Below are 17,991 nucleotides of genomic sequence, written 5' to 3'. Positions count from 1 at the left end.
CAATTCTACTCCACTCCACTCGACTCCATTCCATATTTTCTTTATTCTGTTCTGTTCTGTTCTGTTCTGTTCTAAAATGAATAAATGCTAGCTAAAGACATTGACTTCTCTCTGTGGACTGAATATCCCAAATTTCTGTTGCAAAAAAAATCTTACAAGAGTTGAATCCTGCACTCGTTTACTAGATCAAGTTCTGACTTTTTTTTTTTGAAAGGCACAAATTAGTTTTCTGTCTTTAAATCGGTTTGCCTGTGTCCACCAGAGAGCAGCCTTTGATTAAAATACGGAAGCCCCTTTGCAAAAGGAAGCTTCCTAGCCATCCTTTCAGTTTCCTTCCTCCTAAAGCGGATCCACAGCCCATAAATGAACAATCTTTGTGGACTGTTCCATAGGGGTCAATTTAGGGACCCATATTTTTAACTATCGCTGTGCGTAAACTCTTCCCTGCATTTGGAAAGCTACCTTCTCAAGAAAAAAAAGGATGCCCGCAAAATCTTTTCTTGCATTTCCCCCCTTAGGGATACAGAAGATCTTTCCATGCGAAGAAAACACATTCCCATTTTGTGACAGCGAGAACATTTTGGAAGACCTCACGGTGTAGCTGAGACCGAAGATGTGCCATTTGTGTGTGTGTGTGTGTGTGTGGTTTTTTTTTTTTTTTAAAAAAGAAATGAAATATGGAAAATTATGCAGGGCTTGGAATCTGGAACCCTCCAAAATATCTGTTTGCCAAAGTGGTAGCGAAAGAAGAATGAGGGTGGACGGTGTCATCTGTTCAGGATGGATAACTTATTTATGGCCTGCCTTCTGACAATCTTTGTAAAACTTGGCACTCTGCAACTGATGGAGTCCAGCTGCAAGTCCAGCTGGGATCCAGATGTTTTCAAACATCTGTACATCTGTTGCTTTAGAATTGGGCTTCCATGGCACGGGGAGAAAATAAGAAGCGAAAATTAACTGTTGTGCTTCCCACCCACCCTTTTTTCTCTCTCTCTCTCCACCGAGTTGGCGAATGTTTGGGGCAAATCAATCAAAGACGCTGGGAAGAAGGGCATTCACGGTTAAATATTTGTCTTATGAATATGTAGGTTTCACTTCACTCTATAATTTGCAAATTGGAAACTCAATCTTGCTCCTGCTAGGAGACAAGCGAAGATTTCCTTACTGGAAATGGGGAACAGAAAGACAGGGTGTCCGTGTTACAGCGTGGGACATTTGAACTGTCTGAATTTCAGGATGGAGCGGAAGAAAATTTAATTTCTCCCGTGCCAGGTGGGCATAGCTTAACCCTCCTTTTCCCTCTGTTTCATTTGGCAGCACACTTCCTTCTTGCACGAAATGGCAGAGGAACCCCGTCCAAATCACACCTTGGCAGGGGAAAAATAATGGAATTCTCCAAGTTTAAGCTACTAAAAAAACAGCACTGGAAGGTTCAATATGTTCTTCCAAATACTCCCCCATCTTTTCTTGAGCGAGAAAAGTTAGAAATTATGAAGTTATTTTTCACACCTCATCAAATGGCCTTTAGGCTCCTTTAGCATCTCTTTCCCCTCCAAGGGCTTGGAGATCTTCGGTTCAAGGGGCTTAAATTTGGGTGGGGGGGTGTTTCCTTGAATGACCATCTCATTCTTTTTCAGGTTCTCGGACCACTGGTTGAATATTGAGTTGTTTAAAGCAAAGAAGTTGTCCTTTTAAAAAAAAAGTATTTTCTGTTGTGATGACAGTTGTAAGGATGAACTGGTTGGATTGCACAACGATTTTGCAGAAGCCGGAAATACCCTTGCCGAAATTACCTTGGCACAGGGAGAATTCTTTGAGTTTAGGGTATAAAACATCTGCAAGAAAACAGCCAAGCTAAGAGATCATCAAGAACTACTTCTTCTTCTTCTTCTTCTTCTTCTTCTTCTTCTTCTTCTTCTTCTTCTTCTTCTTCTTCTTCTTCTTCTTCTTCTTCTTCTTCTTCTTCTTCTTTCTTCTTCCTCCTCTTCCTCCTCTTCTTCTTTTTCTTCTTCTTCTTCTTCTTCTTCTTTTATTCTTCTTCCTCTTCTTTTTCTTCTTTTTCTTCTTTTTCTTCTTTTTCTTCTTCCTCCTCCTCCTCCTCCTCCTCCTCCTCCTCCTCCTCCTCCTCCTCCTCCTCCTCTTCTTCTTCTTCACCCCCTCCTCCTCCCTCCTCTCCCTCCTCCTCCCAAACACTTCTCCCTTGTAGGCCTATGTGAGGATATCTAGTTGGCTTATAAAAAGTCAGCAAATTCAGAAAGCATCATGGATGTCTTCTTCCTCTTCCTGTACCCCCCAAATTGCTAAGGTTACCTGAAAATTCAAGGGGGGGGGGCTATCCTTTTAATTTATGTGCTTGCCTGAAATACTCTTTAAATCCTTGCATTTTGCTGCAGGATGTCCCAGGTGCATCAGACGAAGGGTGGCATTTTAGATCTAATCTCAGAAGGGAGAATGTATCCCCAGAACCATTTTGCTCCTGAGAGAGCTATGATTTTGCATCTAAAGCTCGCACTTCAAACCCACCAAATTCCATCCACAATTTTTCTCTTTTCAGTTCCCAACTCTGACCTCTGTTTTTACTTTTTGTTGATTCTCCCTTGTACAAATTATTAGGTATTTCCAATAAATGTAGAGAAACTGAAGGAATAGCTTGTTTTGCTAATATTTTCTTGGAAGCTTCAGAGTGACCCCTAGTGGTCAGAAGCAGTGGCTGGGTCAAGGCTCCCAAATACAAATGGAGAATATTCAAAGGGAGCTGAACCTGGAGGGTTGTTTGGTTCCACAGTTTTTTCTGCCCCCTTCCTTGTAATGGAAGAGACCTTGGAGGTCTTCTAGTCCAACCCCCTGCCCAAGACAGAAATCCTTACATCTCCTGGACCAAGGGATGTCCAATCGTTTCTTGCAGACCCACAGCTCTGAAGACAAGCCGTTCCACTGATTGATTGTTTTCACTGTCAGGAAATTTCTCTTTAGTTCTAGGTTGCTTCTCTCCTTGATTCGTTTCCATCTGTTGCTTCTTGTCTTGCCTTCAGGTGCTTTGGAGAATAGGTTGACTCCCTCTTCCCCATAGGAAAAAGGTAAAGGTTCCCCTCACACATATGTGCTAGTCGTTCCCGACTCTAGGGGGCAGTGCTCATCTCCGTTTCAAAGCCAAAGAGCCAACACTGTCCAAAGACATCTCCGTGGTCATGTGGCCGGCATGACTCAATGCCAAAGGCGCACGGAACGCTGTTACCTTCCCACCAAAGGTGGTCCCTATTTTTCTACTTGCATTTTTTACGTGCTTTCAAACTGTTAGGGTGGCAGAAGCTGGAACAAGTAACGGGAGCTCACCCCGTTATGCGGCACTAAGGATTCGAACCGCTGAATTGCTGACCTTTCCATCGACAAGCTCAACATCTTAGCCACTGAGCCACTGCATCCCTCCTTCCCCATAACAGCCCTTCAAGTATTGGAAGATAGCTATCATGGCACTCTCCTCTTCGTTAGACTAGACATACCTAGTCCCCGTAACCATTCATTGTAGGGTTTAGAAGAAGACTTTTGAAAGAATCAAAGACCATCATTCATGTGGCCTCAGACCGGGATTTCTGAAACAAGGCATAATTGTGGTTTAAAACCTTGGCTTTTTTTTTCGTTCATCCGAGCTGACTATAATTTTTGGTTTTGACATAAGGATAGCCTGTGGTTAACAGAACATGGAAGTTTCCTGTTTTCCTGCTCATCCCTGACCCATAAATAAATGTCGTGGTGTTATAGGATGAATCGTATTTGCTAACCGTAACTCTTGTATTTGGCTGATTCAGCTTTGCCCAGCCTGGTGCCCTCCAGATGAATGGCGGACTCAGTGCCCGTAATTGGCAGCCATCGTCTTGTTTCGGGGGATTGTAGAAACTGTGGCTCATCCCTCTGGAAAGTTGAGAAAGGCTAACCTACTCCCATTTGGTGTCACATCAAAAATCTGATCCGTCTACGGCCACGTTCTTTATTTTTCTAGTATTTATGGGACTGGGTGGCAAAAGTCCTTCCACAATGGAAGGCGTAACGGTGACAAAAGAAGAGGAATGCTTTGAGTGTTCCAACCTTAACGCTAAAAAAAAAAACCCCACCAAAACGTTTTGAGGTTTCACATTTGGGAAATAAATTCTCTTCCATCTTGTATTGTTTTTTTAAGCGTCGCTTTTAGCGCATTTGCAAGGGAGAAAGCCATCCTCCGAAAAAGTCAGTGCAAGCGAAGTTCATACTGACACAGCACTAAAGTTTGACGACATCCATTAAATCAACCCAGAAGCGGGGGGGGGGGCTGCTAAAACTCTGCCAAACTCCCCAATGGTTGAGCTTTCTTTTTTTAAGGTTGTCCTGTCTCCTGGGACACATTTGTGTAACAAATGTTTAAAATCCGACTGTCAAAAATGGCAGAAGGGAGGGAAGATTCTTTGTTCCATTTATAGGCGAACTTGAAAAGGGCACATTGCTGAAAAAAAACCCAGTAAGGGATTATTACATTTGGAAGAGGTTGTGAGATTGGATCACACCAAAGATCCATCTAGTCCAGAATTTGGGGTCACCTGGTGGCCAACAGGAGCTATTTGAGATGTTCACAAGGAGATGAGGCGAGGTTTAGAAGAGAATAGAATAGAATAACAGAGTTGGAAGGGACCTTTGAGGTCTTCTAGTCCAACCCCCTCTTAGGCAGGAAATCCTACACCACTTGTGAGAAGAGCCGAGGTGATGCAGTGGTTAGGGTGCAGTACTGCAGCTACTTCAGCTGACTGCTAGTTCAGCAGATCAGCGGATCAAATCTCACCGGCTCAAGGTTGACTCAGCCTTCCATCCTTCCGAGGTGGGTAAAATGAGGACCCAGATTGTTGGGGGCAATATGCTATTTAGTATACTGTCTTTGGTGTAAGCCGCCCAGAGTCCTTGGAGAGTGGGCGGCATAGAAATGTGAATAATAATAATAATAATAATAATAATAATAATAATAATAATAATACTTCAGACAAATGGTTGTCCAATCTCTTCTTAAAAACTTCCAGTGATTATATTGTCTTGTCTTGTCTTGTCTTCTCTTGTCTTGTCTTATATTATAATTATATTAATTTATTGGATCATTTTTTATTAGTTTTATTGTTTTAAATGACGTTTTATATTCTGTAAGCCACCTTATCGCCATGTGCAAATAGGTGGCAATATAAATTCAATAAATAAAAATAAATAAATAAACCTCAAAATCCCTAATTGCCGTATTCTGTCCACATACAGGAACTGTTTTCTCCTTTCCAAACATTGGACCTGCTTTTTTCCATCATCCTATCCAGTCCTGCCCAACGTCTTCTTTTTTTGGACTTTTCTTGACCTCATTACCAAAACAGACAAGAAGACATCTAGATAACATTAAGTGGCTCAGTCCTGGTCAGGATGATTCACCTTCCAGAGACCTGATTCTTGATTCCTAGATACTTGTGAGTTTTTTCTAAAAATTTTTTTTGCATTACCGGTAACATTGTACTACAAACCAGGGCATATGAAACCTTTGCCAGACCAATTCTTGAATACAGCCCATCCACCTGGAATCCACACAGTATATCAGACATTAACACGATTGAGCGGGTCCAGAGTTATTTCACGAGAAGAATATTCCCTTCCTCTACTCACAAGAGAATCCCACCAGGCTCCAAATTCTGGGCTTGGACAATCTGGAATTGCTCCACCTGCAGTTTGATCTAAGCATAGTACACAAAATTGTCTGCTGTTACAACATCTTACCTGTCAACGACTTCTTCAGCTTCAACCACAATAAGTACAAGAGGCAAACAACCGATACAAACTCAAGATAAACCGCTCCGAACTCGATTGCAGAAAATACGACTTCAGCAACAGAGTGGTCAATGCCTGGAATGCTCTACCGGACTCGGTTGTTACAAACCTTCACAGCTTCAACCTCAAACGGTCTACCGTGGACCTCACCCCATTCCTAAGAGGTCCGTAAAGGGGGCGTGCATAAGCGCACCAGCGTGCCTACCATCCAGAGGTGGGTTTCAGCAGGTTCTGACCATGGGGGTGGGGTGTTCTACTTACCTTTACTACCAGTTCGCATGCACAGATCACCGATGATGACATCCGGGGCAGTGGGTGGGGCCTCCCGCCGGTTTTACTACCAGTTCTTGCGAACCGGTCCAAACCGGAGGCATCCCGGCTGGCTTGAGTTAAATTTTAAACTGATTTTAAATTGGGTTGTTTTTAAGTTACGGCCAAAAATATTTAATCATTTTAAACTGCTTTTAAATTTTGTATGTTCTGTTTTTTACTCTGGCTGTTCACCGCCCTGAGTCCTATTGGAGAAGGGCGGTATAGAAATGGAAACAAACAAATAAATAAAATAAATAAATCCCATCACTGGTTCTGACCAGTTCTGGAGAACCGGTAGCGGAAATTTTGAGTAGTTCAGTAGTAAAAATTCTGACTGGCCCCACCCCCATCTATTCTCTGCCTCCAAAGTCCTAGCTGATCAGGAGGAAATGGCGATTTTGCAGTAACCTTCCCCTGGATTGGGGATGGAATGGAGATTTTACAGTATCCTTCCCCTGCCATGCCCACCAAGCCACCACACCTACCAAGCCATGGCATGCCCACCAAGCCACACCCACAGAACCGGTAGTAAAAAAATTGGAAACCCATCACTGCTACCATACCTGCCCTACTGTCCCCATTTATCTGTACTTCCTTCCTTTGTTTACGTTTATGTTTATACCTATACCTGCTATCTTGTACATGTTTGACAAATAAATAAGTAAGTAAATAAATAAATAAAAATAAATCTCAAAGAATGGGGTAGAGTCATGGGTGCCTTCATCTGGAAGCTATGAAATAAGTTGGTATCTTCTAGATTTCTTCAACTACAGCCCCCAGAGACCATCCTGTTGGCCATTGACGGTTGCTTGCTGAGATATGTGGAAGACCCCAATGTTCCTTCTTTGCGATTCTCCAGGTTGGTCAAAGCTCAGCTGAAACTTTAGAGCCACGTAATTAAATCACCAGGCCTTCTAGTCAATCCTCCAAGGAAGGAACAAGAAAATATTTTTCTTTCTTCCTGGCATCAGGCTCAGCCCTGCGATTATCTAATGGCCTGTCAATCAGCAGCAGGCCATCAGATCTGGATTAGTCGTTCGGAGTTGGAGCTGTGGACAAGCAAGACTGTCAGTTTCAGTTTTTCACTTCTGGGAGTAGGTCAGTGTTTGTTTCCCCTCTGTTTCTCATTCTTGCAAATTTCTCAGTTTTGGTTTCTCTTCGCTTCGCATTGGTCCTTTGATAAACTGAATGCATCCCAGCCCCTTAGTAATGTGAGACTTAATTTTTTTTTTAAGCTACTTTTAAAATTTGGGCCTGTTTCTCTGAATGTTTGCTCCTTTGCTTGAAAAATTGCTGAATGTGCATCCTTTCTGCTGATTTTTTCTTTCTTTCTTTCTTTCTTTCTTTCTTTCTTTCTTTCTTTCTTTCTTTCTTTCTTTCTTTCCTTCCTTCCTTCCTTCTTTCTTTCTTTCTTTCTTCCGAATATATTTACGTGTACGGTTTTCCCAGATGCGCCTTCTTTGTTCATATATTCCTTTTTATCACATGACAATTTTAGGAGAAGGCTGAACACAGAATAATAGAGTTGGAAGGGACCTCAGAGGTCTTCTAGTCCAACCTCCTGCTCGAGCAAGAGACCTTATACCATTGCAGACAAACGGTTGTCCAATCTCTTCTTAAAAACCTCCAGTGATGGAGCTCCCACAACTTCTGGAGGCAATTCCTTCCACTGATAATTGTTCTAACTGTCAGGCATTTTTTCCTTAGTTCTAGGTTGCTTCTCTCCTTGATTAGTTTCCATCCGTTGCTTCTTGTCCTGCTTTGGAAAATAGGTTGACCCCCTCTTCTCCGAGGCAGCCCCTCAAATATTGGAATGGTCACCCCTAGTCATCCTTTTCTCTAGACTAGACATACCAGGGACAGGTTTCAAAACCAGTAATTATTGGTTCACTTGTGGGCGCGTGCGCGCTCTCATGCATGGGCAGGTGGGCGGAGCCTCCCACCGCTGCTGCTACCAGTTTGCCTGATCCGGGGCGAACCAGTAGCAGCCCACCACTGTTCTGCCCCAGCTACGGACCCCAAAGAACGCAGCACACACAAAGTCCGTTCAAACCTTAGTTTACTGAATAAACCAGTCTTTTACAACAACGGCTGTTAATTAATTGCATTAACAGCCACCAAGAATTCAAAGAATAATAACTGAAAGCTTACTATGGTTGGCAGAATGCCCAGAAGCAATTTGCAGGAAGCTGATAAGATAAGCAAGGCAAGACACGAAGGTATGTGAACGAAGGTGTTCCCTGAAAAATTGCTTTGGTCCTTAAATAGGCTAAGGGAGTGGCCAATTAGCCCCAAGCCTTACTCTCGAGGAGACCTCCTCCTGAGGAGCCACTCCTGCCTTTTGGCAGCTCTGCGCGCCCGTGCATCGAGAAGAGGCTCCTCTTCTTCGTCCTCTTCACTTAAGGGAGCTTCTGGAGGTTCTGAAGGCCCTGGCTGAATCCCCGCCTCTGGCACCACATCTTCTCCAGCCTCCTCACTGTCTGACTTGAGCGCCAGCTGCACAGGCTGCTGGCGCAGCATCACACCAGCCTCCTCGCTGTCTGAATCAGCTACTAGCTGCACAGGCCGCGTATGGGCCACAACAACCACTGAGACATACCCAGTTCCTGTAACCTGACAATGGAGCAGTGGTTTATCAAATGAAAAGGAGACCACCTTCAAACATGGGGTGAATGTACCCCCCCTCCCCATTTCTACCTGCTGGAACTGTCGCATGGAAAAGATCCAAGCCAATTCTTGCATTGGTCATAAAAGGAGGAAGGAACCCGAATCTGAATTCAGGGCCAATTAGCTGAAGTTCCTATACCGCTCTGTTCCTTTGTTAGCTTTGGGACCCGTTCAAGAATTTGGTTTTAATCTTTGTCATCGTCCAGCGTCTCCTCCTGAATTTCGCTGAGCATCTCAGATCTCACAGGAGTGGCCTCCGAGAGCATCCAGGGGCCGGCGTTAACATGTTTTCAATGGACTTTTGCCTTCGAAATGCTCTTGAACAGATAATGTTGAAGATGGCCGAATCTTGAGCTTCATTCAAAGGCCATCCCTTGCTGTGAAGAGATGAGAGCATAAACGGTGTATTTATTTGGCTTTGGGGTGGAGTGACATTTCGGAGTGGAATTCGTGGTATTGGCCTCCAAGAAACGGCATTTGTTTGGACAATTATGATCAATCTGAAAACTCGAGGGTAGGCGCTCTTATATCGAGATCCCCTTCTATGCTCCAAGCCTGTGAAAATAAAAAATAATTTGGAAAAGAACCTTCCACCACACGGTGTTTTGACAAGCCCCTCTGGGCGATGGGTTCAGGCTGTTTCAGATCAAGGAGGAAGCGAGGAATTCTTGAATGTGTATCCACAGGTAGAGTCAACCGAGCCAAGTTATGGCCTCGCGTAGAGATCCTATATTGTTCTTTTTTCACATAAATATTCTAAAAGGATACATTTAGCAGGTTCCAAGATGATATTTTCGTTGGACTGATTCTGCAGATAGGGAAAGGAGTGGTTCCAGTTGACTGGTTTAAGCCTTCCGAAGTCCTACTAATTTTGTGGGCATTTAAAGAACGGCGAACATATTCCTTGTTGGGCCAGATCAAGGGTCGGCAACCTTAAACACCCAAAGAGCCACAAAGGTCCTAACCGGAAGCCCCCCATTCAATTCTGGAGCCCACCGGAAGTCTGGTTCCCCCCACCATAGAATCTCCTCCTAGCACAGCGTCCTTTTTCCTCTGCTGACCGGAAGTCTGGTTCCCCCCACCATAGAGTCTCCTCCTAGCACAGCGTCCTTTTTCCTATGCTGACCGGAAGTCTGGTTCCCCCCACCATAGAGTCTCCTCCTAGCACAGCGTCCTTTTTCCTCTGCTGACCGGAAGTCTGGTTCCCCCCACCATAGAATCTCCTCCTAGCACAGCGTCCTTTTTCCTCTGCTGACCGGAAGTCTGGTTCCCCCCACCATAGAGTCTCCTCCTAGCACAGCGTCCTTTTTCCTATGCTGACCGGAAGTCTGGTTCCCCCACCATAGAGTCTCCTCCTAGCACAGCGTCCTTTTTCCTATGCCGACCGGAAGTCTGGTTCCCCCCACCATAGAGTCTCCTCCTAGTGTGGCAGCCTTTTTCCTCTACCTGTCCTAACCGAAAGCCCTATCAATTGTGGAGCCGACTTGTGACAAGGAGCCGCAACAGAGGGATGAAAGAGCCACATGCGGCTCCAAAGCTGTGGGTTGCCGACCCCTGGGCTAGATCAAAAACTCAACTCACCCATGGTTGGGCTACCAGTAGAAGATCATGAAACGCTTTTATGAGTTTAATCAGTGATCACGGAGTCAACCACCTTCCCATTTTAAAAATCCCAGTTTGCCTAAGATTGTCAGCTTTGGTGGTAATCGTCTCCACCGACCAGTGCAGAATTCTTTTCAAACCTCCATCTATCGTAGGAGAGGAACTAAAATAACTGGGGGGGGGGGAAAGATAATAGGATTCGAAATGAAAGTTGTTTGGTTGAACTTCAGAATCAACTCACCTGGACTCATCAAACTGAGCCTCGGTGGTGCAGCGGACTAAAGTGCTGTTAAGTGCTAGCACTTAGCTGCCAGCTGCCTGCAATTAGCGCAAGTTCGAATCTCACCAGGCTCAAGGTTGACTCAGCCTTCCATCCTTTCGAAGTAGGTAAATTGAGGACCCGGATTGTGGGGGCAATAAGCCAACTTTGTATAGAACAACACCGCTTAGGGCCCCCCGAAAGCCCTAATAAGTATGCAGGCTATTGCTATAATGCATTGTAAGCAGCCCTGAGTCTACGGAGAAGGGCGGCATATAAATTGGACCAATAAATAATAAATAATAAATAAATACAACTGGAAAGACCAACTGAAACAGCAGCCAAAACGAAACAAGACATTTCCAAAGCGATTTGGTCTGTTTAGATGCTTTTGAGCATATGCAGAAAAGATTTTGTCCAAACTGAGGCAGAAAATCTGAATTGCTCCAACTGGACAATTCAATTCAAATTGGTATCAAATCACATCCATTTATAGACTCTATTCAAATTGGGTTAGTTTTCCAAACTGAGCTCATGATGTATTTTTGTTTTCCTCCTGATTTGGACTCAAAGTAGAGAAGAGAACCAATCTGGCGTAGTAATGAAGGCATCAGGTTAAAACCGGGCAACCTTGAGTTCTAGTTCTGCCTTAGTTGGGTGACTTTGGGCCAGTCATTTTCTATCCGCCCCAGGAAGGAGACAATGGCGATCCATTTCTGAAAACCTTCGCCAAGAAAACGGCGGGGATTTGCTCTGGCCGTCTCCGAGAATCAGACACAATTGACAAAAGAATTGGGGAAAAAAATCTCTTCAAGCTGGGTCTCTTTTGACCCACTGGATCAAGTAGATGCTATGTTAAGCGAATGCCACCTTTGAAGCCTTCTTGTTCCCTTAGGGATCCGTTTCCCTGGATAAACATTAAATGACTTCCAGAAAGAGGTCCTCTACTGGAGGTCACATTTGGCCAACCACATTTGAACCCAGAAGCTGGGTTCTGGCGAGGAAATGGTCTACTAATATTAAACCTTAATTTTAGGAAGGCTGTCTTACATGTGGATGAAGACTTCTCCCCTTCCAACCCTGGGGGGGGGGGGTTCTTCATTCCCCAAACCCACATGCTCCTGCAATGAACTTCTGACCTTCTCCTGCCTTATGGCCCTTAAAAAAGAAAACCCAGTGGCCAATCCTCCCTCCCTCTCTCTCTCTCTCTCTCTCTCTCTCTTCTTTTCCCCCCTCCCTCCCTCCCTCTCCCTCCCTCTCTTTCTCTCTCTTGTTCTCTTTCTCTCTCTCTCTCTCTTTCTCTCTCTCTCTCCCCCTCTCCCGCTCTCTTTCTCTTTCTCTTTCTCTTTCTCTCACTCTTTCTCTCTCTTTCTCTTTCTCTCCCTCTCTCCCTCCCTCCCTCACATTCTCTCTCTCTCTTTCTCTCTCTTTCTCTCTTTCTTTCTCTCTTTCTCCCTCCCTCCCCCTCTCCCTCCCTCTTTCTTTCTCTCTCTCTTTCTCTTCCCCTCCCCTCTCTCCCTCTTTCTTTCTTTCTCTCTTTTTTTCTCTCTCTCTCTCTCTCTTTCTCTCTCTCCCCCTCTCCCTCTCTCATTTGGAAGGCGACCGCCGTAAAAATGAAGTCACCAGGCAACTTTCCTGCTGTTAAAGCTGAGCCTGTAATCAAAGGGAAACAAGCCGTCCTATTTTTTTAATTTTCTTTTTTTCCCCCAAACAGATAAGATAGGCAAGGTGATTAATCACGGGATTTCAATGACCAGGCTGGGAATCTGAGTCAGGACCGGTCAGTTCATCTTGATATAAAAGTTGTCAACGTGTAGGGTGAGATGGATGGTGGGGAGTGAGATGGCGATCCTGAGGGAGCTTTAAAAATATAAATCTGGCCAACAATAAAGAAGAATTGGATGGTGGTGACGTCACCCTCCAATATTTTTTTTTTATGCTGCAAAATAACGGAATAGAATAACAGAATCAGAGAGTCCGATGGGACCCTGGAGGTCTTCTAGTCCAAGCCCTTGCTTAAGCAGGAAACCCTATATGGGTATTCCTCGAATTATGACCACAATTGAGCTCAACATTTATGTCGCTAATCGAGACATTTGTTAAGTGGGGTTTATCCCATTTTACGACCTTTCTTGCTACTGTTGTTAAGTGAACCACTGCAGTTGTTAAGTTAGTGACACTCCGTGGGTCATCTAGTTAAACCACAATCAGAAGATGGCAAAGCAGACACAGAGAACATCAGGAGTGTGAAGGAAGCAGGAAGAAAGGTGGACTTTGGGAGAAGGTTCTCTTGTAAACTCCTTGGATGTCCCAAACTTCATCTTACGCCTGAGAAGCCCTTCCAATGACCACAAAGGAACATTTGGCTCCCCCGGCCCTACTCAAAATATTTCTGAACAATTTCTCCAGCCTCCGTACGACAATTCCATATCTAAGCAATGCAGGGAAGTATGTCCATTTGGGCTGCCATCGCATTTTTGCAAGCTTTCCAATCCAAATATTATTTTTTTTCTTCTTCCCCACGACGTTTTAGTTGGTCTCAATGCACCATTCGAAGCACAGAGAGGTGGCAATTTAGTAGGGAGTAGTAAACCCCACGGAACTGTAGAGCAAGGAGGGGGGCTGTTGACTGTTTCTTTGGTCATACTTACATATATGTACGTATGCATATGCATGTATGAGTGCATATGAATAAGACAACTTTTGAAAGGGAAAACTAAGGAAAATAAAGAAAAATAATAAGAAAGTGAGGGAAAAGAGGAAAAAGAGAAAGGGAAGGAGGAAGGGAAGGGGAAATAATAATAATAATAATAATAATAATAATAATAATAATAATAATAATAATAATAATAATAATAATAATTTTATTTCTATACCGCCCTTCTCCCGAAGGACTCAGGGTGGTGTACAGCCAATTTAAAAACACAAGACAAAACAATGATTAAAAATTAAAATAATTAAATAGAGTTGGCCTGGTTTAAAACCCCGAAAATTTAAAATACCCCAATTTAAAATTATTATGTTGATAGCCCGGCCTGGCGGAACAACAGGGTCTTCAGTGTGCAGCGAAACACCCGGAGGGAAAGGGAAGAGATGGGAAGGAGAAGGGAGAGATAAAGGAAAGAGAAAGGGGAGGAGGAGGAGGAGGAGGAGGAGGAGGAGAAGGAGAAGGAGAAGAAGGAGAAGAAGGAAAGGGCTTCCAGCTTCATAACATCAGTTACAACTAATTACTCCCTTTGACTTAAAATGTGCAAACTCCTAAGTTTGCACACTCAGCTTCCTTGCCTGGGTGTTTTTAAAGTGTAGATTTGAAAATATCTCATCTCCCACCATTGCCAGCAGGTGGAAATGGTGGCATTTGGGGCATTAGATGTCCCTATTTTGGACATTTGTCGCAACGTTTCTCCCCATCTCCAAACTGTGGCCTTAATCCCCATTCCCTGCCCCACCCCCAGGCCTCACAATGCCCCCTATTGCTTTGCATCTGCACAACTGCAGATTGTGCTAGATGTAGGGCAGGGTTGTGCTACCCCGACAGCTTCCTGGGTGTGCGGTGCATCAATTTCAAGCAATTAACACGACACCGGCATAAGCCACGGAGCCAGACGCCAAATTGCGCCCGCGGTTGGAAGACTCGGCTCTGAAAAAGCCACCTTTGTGGCCCATCCTGTGCGAAGAAAACACATTTGCCCAGCTGAAGAAACACAGCCACACTTTGAGGGGGTTGGAAAAATTGCCCTATGTGGTTCGGTTTCAAAAGCCTGGAACCGTTTGGAGATTTTCTTCTCTCTCTCTTTTTTTTTTTTTTTGAAAATCTCAGCAGAAAATCATTCCCAAAATATTCCGGCGTTGCAATCCTTTCTCCAAGGCTTTTGAGTTTGCAGAGGAGAAGAAACCACCGAAAGAATTAAACTTTTAATACCACCTCCTGTTCAAAGCCTAAGAATGGCTGTCTTTGGTGAATTTGGAGTTCAGCCATGTTGGCATTCTCTCTCTTTTTTTTCTTCTTCTGTGGGTTGTTTTTTCTCCTTTGTCAGCAGCAAAAGCACCATGGAGAAGGCGACTGGCCCAAAGCCACCCAGATGGCTTGAGTGCCTAAGGTAAGATGGGACTAGAACTCCCTCTCTCCAGGTGATACTTTAGCCTGATACTTTAACCGCGAGATCGAACTGGCACTCTGTTATGTGATCTTGGCATTTTTAAAAACTCTTTCTGCAAATGCTCCGATGGGGAGAATTGAGGGAAGAGAAAGCAAAGCTGGGGAAAAACTTCGGAAGGTGGCTCTTCCTCCAGAGGCTAACCTTGGCACGATACACGGATCAGTTGTGCATGATGGAAAAATGAGGCCAAGAGACACCCAGATCTAGCCCCTGTCAATCATTCTTGCCTGACTAGGTGGCTCAGTGGCTAACACACTGAGCTTGTCGATCAGTTCAGCGGTTTGAATCCCTAGTAGAGGTCTCCTGTGTGAGCAGGGGGTTGGACTATATGACCTCCAAGGTCCCTTCCAACTCTGTTACTGTTGCCTATTCCTTCCCAGGCCTCCTCAAAGTTTCCCAGCAATGACCCCCCCCCCAGATAACAAAGACATATATGAAGGTGATACACAAGACTCTGGCCCTTGAAAAATGTTTTTTTTTCCTCTTCCCTCCCTCTCCCTCTTTCCTCCGCTATCTCATCTCCTAGTTGGCAGATTGTCATTTCAAGCCACAGATTGCAGACGAAGTCTTTCTTGCCAGTTAAGTATTAGCAAGGCACGTAGGAGTGGCAAGCGTTGGCTTCAGCAGCTGGGCCCCCTCCCCACTTTGCAGGTTGGGCCCTAAATCAAGAAGGCCTGTCTCTGAAATGGCTTTATTCCTGGTGGGAAAGGAAGCCCCCCAACCCCCCCTCCCTCCCTCCCTCCCACCATTCTTCCAGACATATCTCCGCAGAGCTGAGATTGGCCCATCCTGCTGACTCCTTATTATTCCAGGTGGCTAGGTGTTGGGATTAATTGCTGGGGAGGGGGATTCTGGGTGGCTTTGACAATTTTCCTATCAGGGGCTTGAGAGGCGGCCTTCTCTCTCTCGCCGGGTGGGCAAAGCCAGGAGCTCTCTCGGCAGCCTTTCCCAGCTTCTGAGCCTCCGCTAATGATCTGCAATCAACGGGCCCCTCGGCCGACCGAGGAGCCTCGTCAGAAGAGGCGATGAGTGAGAAGAGGAGGAAGAGATAAAATAAACCAGCCAGCAAGATCGACGGACGCGGAGTTTAGATTTGTGAGAACGGCGCTCCCCCCCACCCCTCACACAGCTCCCCTGTCTCGGTATTCTGACATCTGCAGTGCACATTTTAAAAGTCTCTTTCTTTCTTTCTTTCTTTCTTTCTTTCTTTCTTTCTTTCTTTCTTTCTTTCTTTCTTTCTTTCTTTTTCTTTCTTTCCTCCAACCAATCCCACCAAACGATACTCAGTGATCATAGAATCCACAATTGATTCAGCCTGGATGCCAGGATTTTTCTTTGCGAAATAATTTTCCTTTCCTTTCCTTTTCTCCTTTCTTCCTTCCCTTCCTCCTCCTCCTCCTCCTTCTTCTTCTTTCCTCCTTTTTTCTGTTATTTTCCTCTCCTTCTTTTCTTTCTCTTTCCTTCTTTCCCCCCCATCATTTTCCTTCCCTTTCTGTCTTCCTTCTCTCCCTTTCCTTTTTTCCCATTATTTCCTTTCCTCTTTCCCTTCTCCTTCTCCTTTTCTCTTTTCCTTTTCCCCATCATTTTCCTTTCCTTTCTGTCTTCCTTCTCTCCCTTTCCTTTTTCCATTATTTCCCTTCCTCTTTCCCTTCTCCTTTCCTCCTTTCCTTTTCCCCATTATTTTCCTTTCCTTTCCTTTCTGTCTCCCTTCTTACCCTTTCCCCTCCTATTATTCCCCTTCCCCTTCCACCAGCATCTTTAGGCAAGAGACTCAAGAACCACGCAAGACTCAGCTCGCTGAACGTCTATAACTTTGGGGAGGGTCTTCTGTGGGGAGCCCACAGACCACGAGAGGGCAAGCTTTGCCAATTTTGACTCTCTCCAAGGAAAGGAGAGGTTTGGGTTTATACAAGTGAGATGGGGAATGAATTCTTCCTGGCATCTCCCTCCACGCCTTGGTTTTAGAAAAATATATTTATAGCCTCCCCGAAATTCTGGAATTTTCATCCCTACATTCGCTCTCCAATGTGCTCAAAAGGGGAAATATTTGGTAGACTCTGGGTATGTCCCCTCCTCCTACAACTGCAGCTGTATAACCCCAAGGTGCCCTCGGTGGCTTGGTGGGAGGGACGGAGGGACATTTTAGCCTTCAGAAACGTCATGAAAGTGACTCTTTCACAACTCTTCCAAGCTTGTAGCCATCACATTTCTTGCCCAGAATGCTTGGAGCATCATTCCAGACCCTGAGAGGCAAGAAACATATTCCAAATATTTTGTAATCGCCATCATTGCTCCAAATCCATAGTTAGTGCATCTGAAAAAAAAAATGGGGGGGGGGGGAGAGAGAGAATTTTCCTGTACTGTCCCAAACCCTTCAGCTAGAATACAGGATGATGGAGGTTTGCTCATACAGGATAACTGCCAGCAAACCAGTCCAGGTGTGAAGTAAATCAGCCCTTTTCCTTCCTTCCTTCCTTCCTTCCTTCCTTCCTTCCTTCCTTCCTTCCTTCCTTCCTTCCTTCCTTCCTTCCTTCCTTTCTCCCTCCCTCCCTTCCTCCCTTCCTCCCTCCCATCTCTCCTTTATTTCCTTTCTTTTTTCTTTCTCTCCCCTTCCTCTCTCTCTCCCTCCTTTCTCTCTCTCACCCTTCCTCCCTCCCTCCCTCCGATCTTTTATTTCCTTCCTTCCTTCCTTTTTTTCTTTCTCTCCCCTTCCTCTCTCTCCCCCTCCCTTCTCTCTCTTGCCCTTCTTTCCTCCCTCCATCCCTCCCATCTCTCCTTTATTTCCTTCCTTCCTTTTTTTCTTTCTCTCCCCTCCCTCTCTCTCTCCCTCCCTCCCTCTGATCTCTCTTTTATTTCCTTCCTTCCTTCCTTTTTTTCTTTCTCTCCCCTTCCTCTCTCTCTCCCTCCCTTCTCTCTCTCGCCCTTCCTCCCTCCCTCCCTCCCTCCGATCTCTCTTTTATTTCCTTCCTTCCTTCCTCCCTCCTTCCCTCTTCTAGGCCAACAGTACATCTTTTCCATCCCAGCATTGAAAAGCTTTGCAAGGCACCCCAGCCAGCCTGCCTTCTGCCTCTAGAATGCATGGAAAACCTGCTTGCCTTTCTCCAGACTTTACAGCAGCCCCTCCAGGGCTCATCAGGAGGCTCAAGTTCTCCCCTGCCCAAACAGCAGAGA

Source organism: Pantherophis guttatus, chromosome 11 (assembly GCF_059756535.1).
Source record: "Pantherophis guttatus breed Tessera chromosome 11, ASM5975653v1, whole genome shotgun sequence".
In the NCBI taxonomy this organism is placed as follows: Eukaryota; Metazoa; Chordata; class Lepidosauria; order Squamata; family Colubridae; genus Pantherophis; species Pantherophis guttatus.
Note: the sequence above shows the minus strand (reverse complement) of the source record.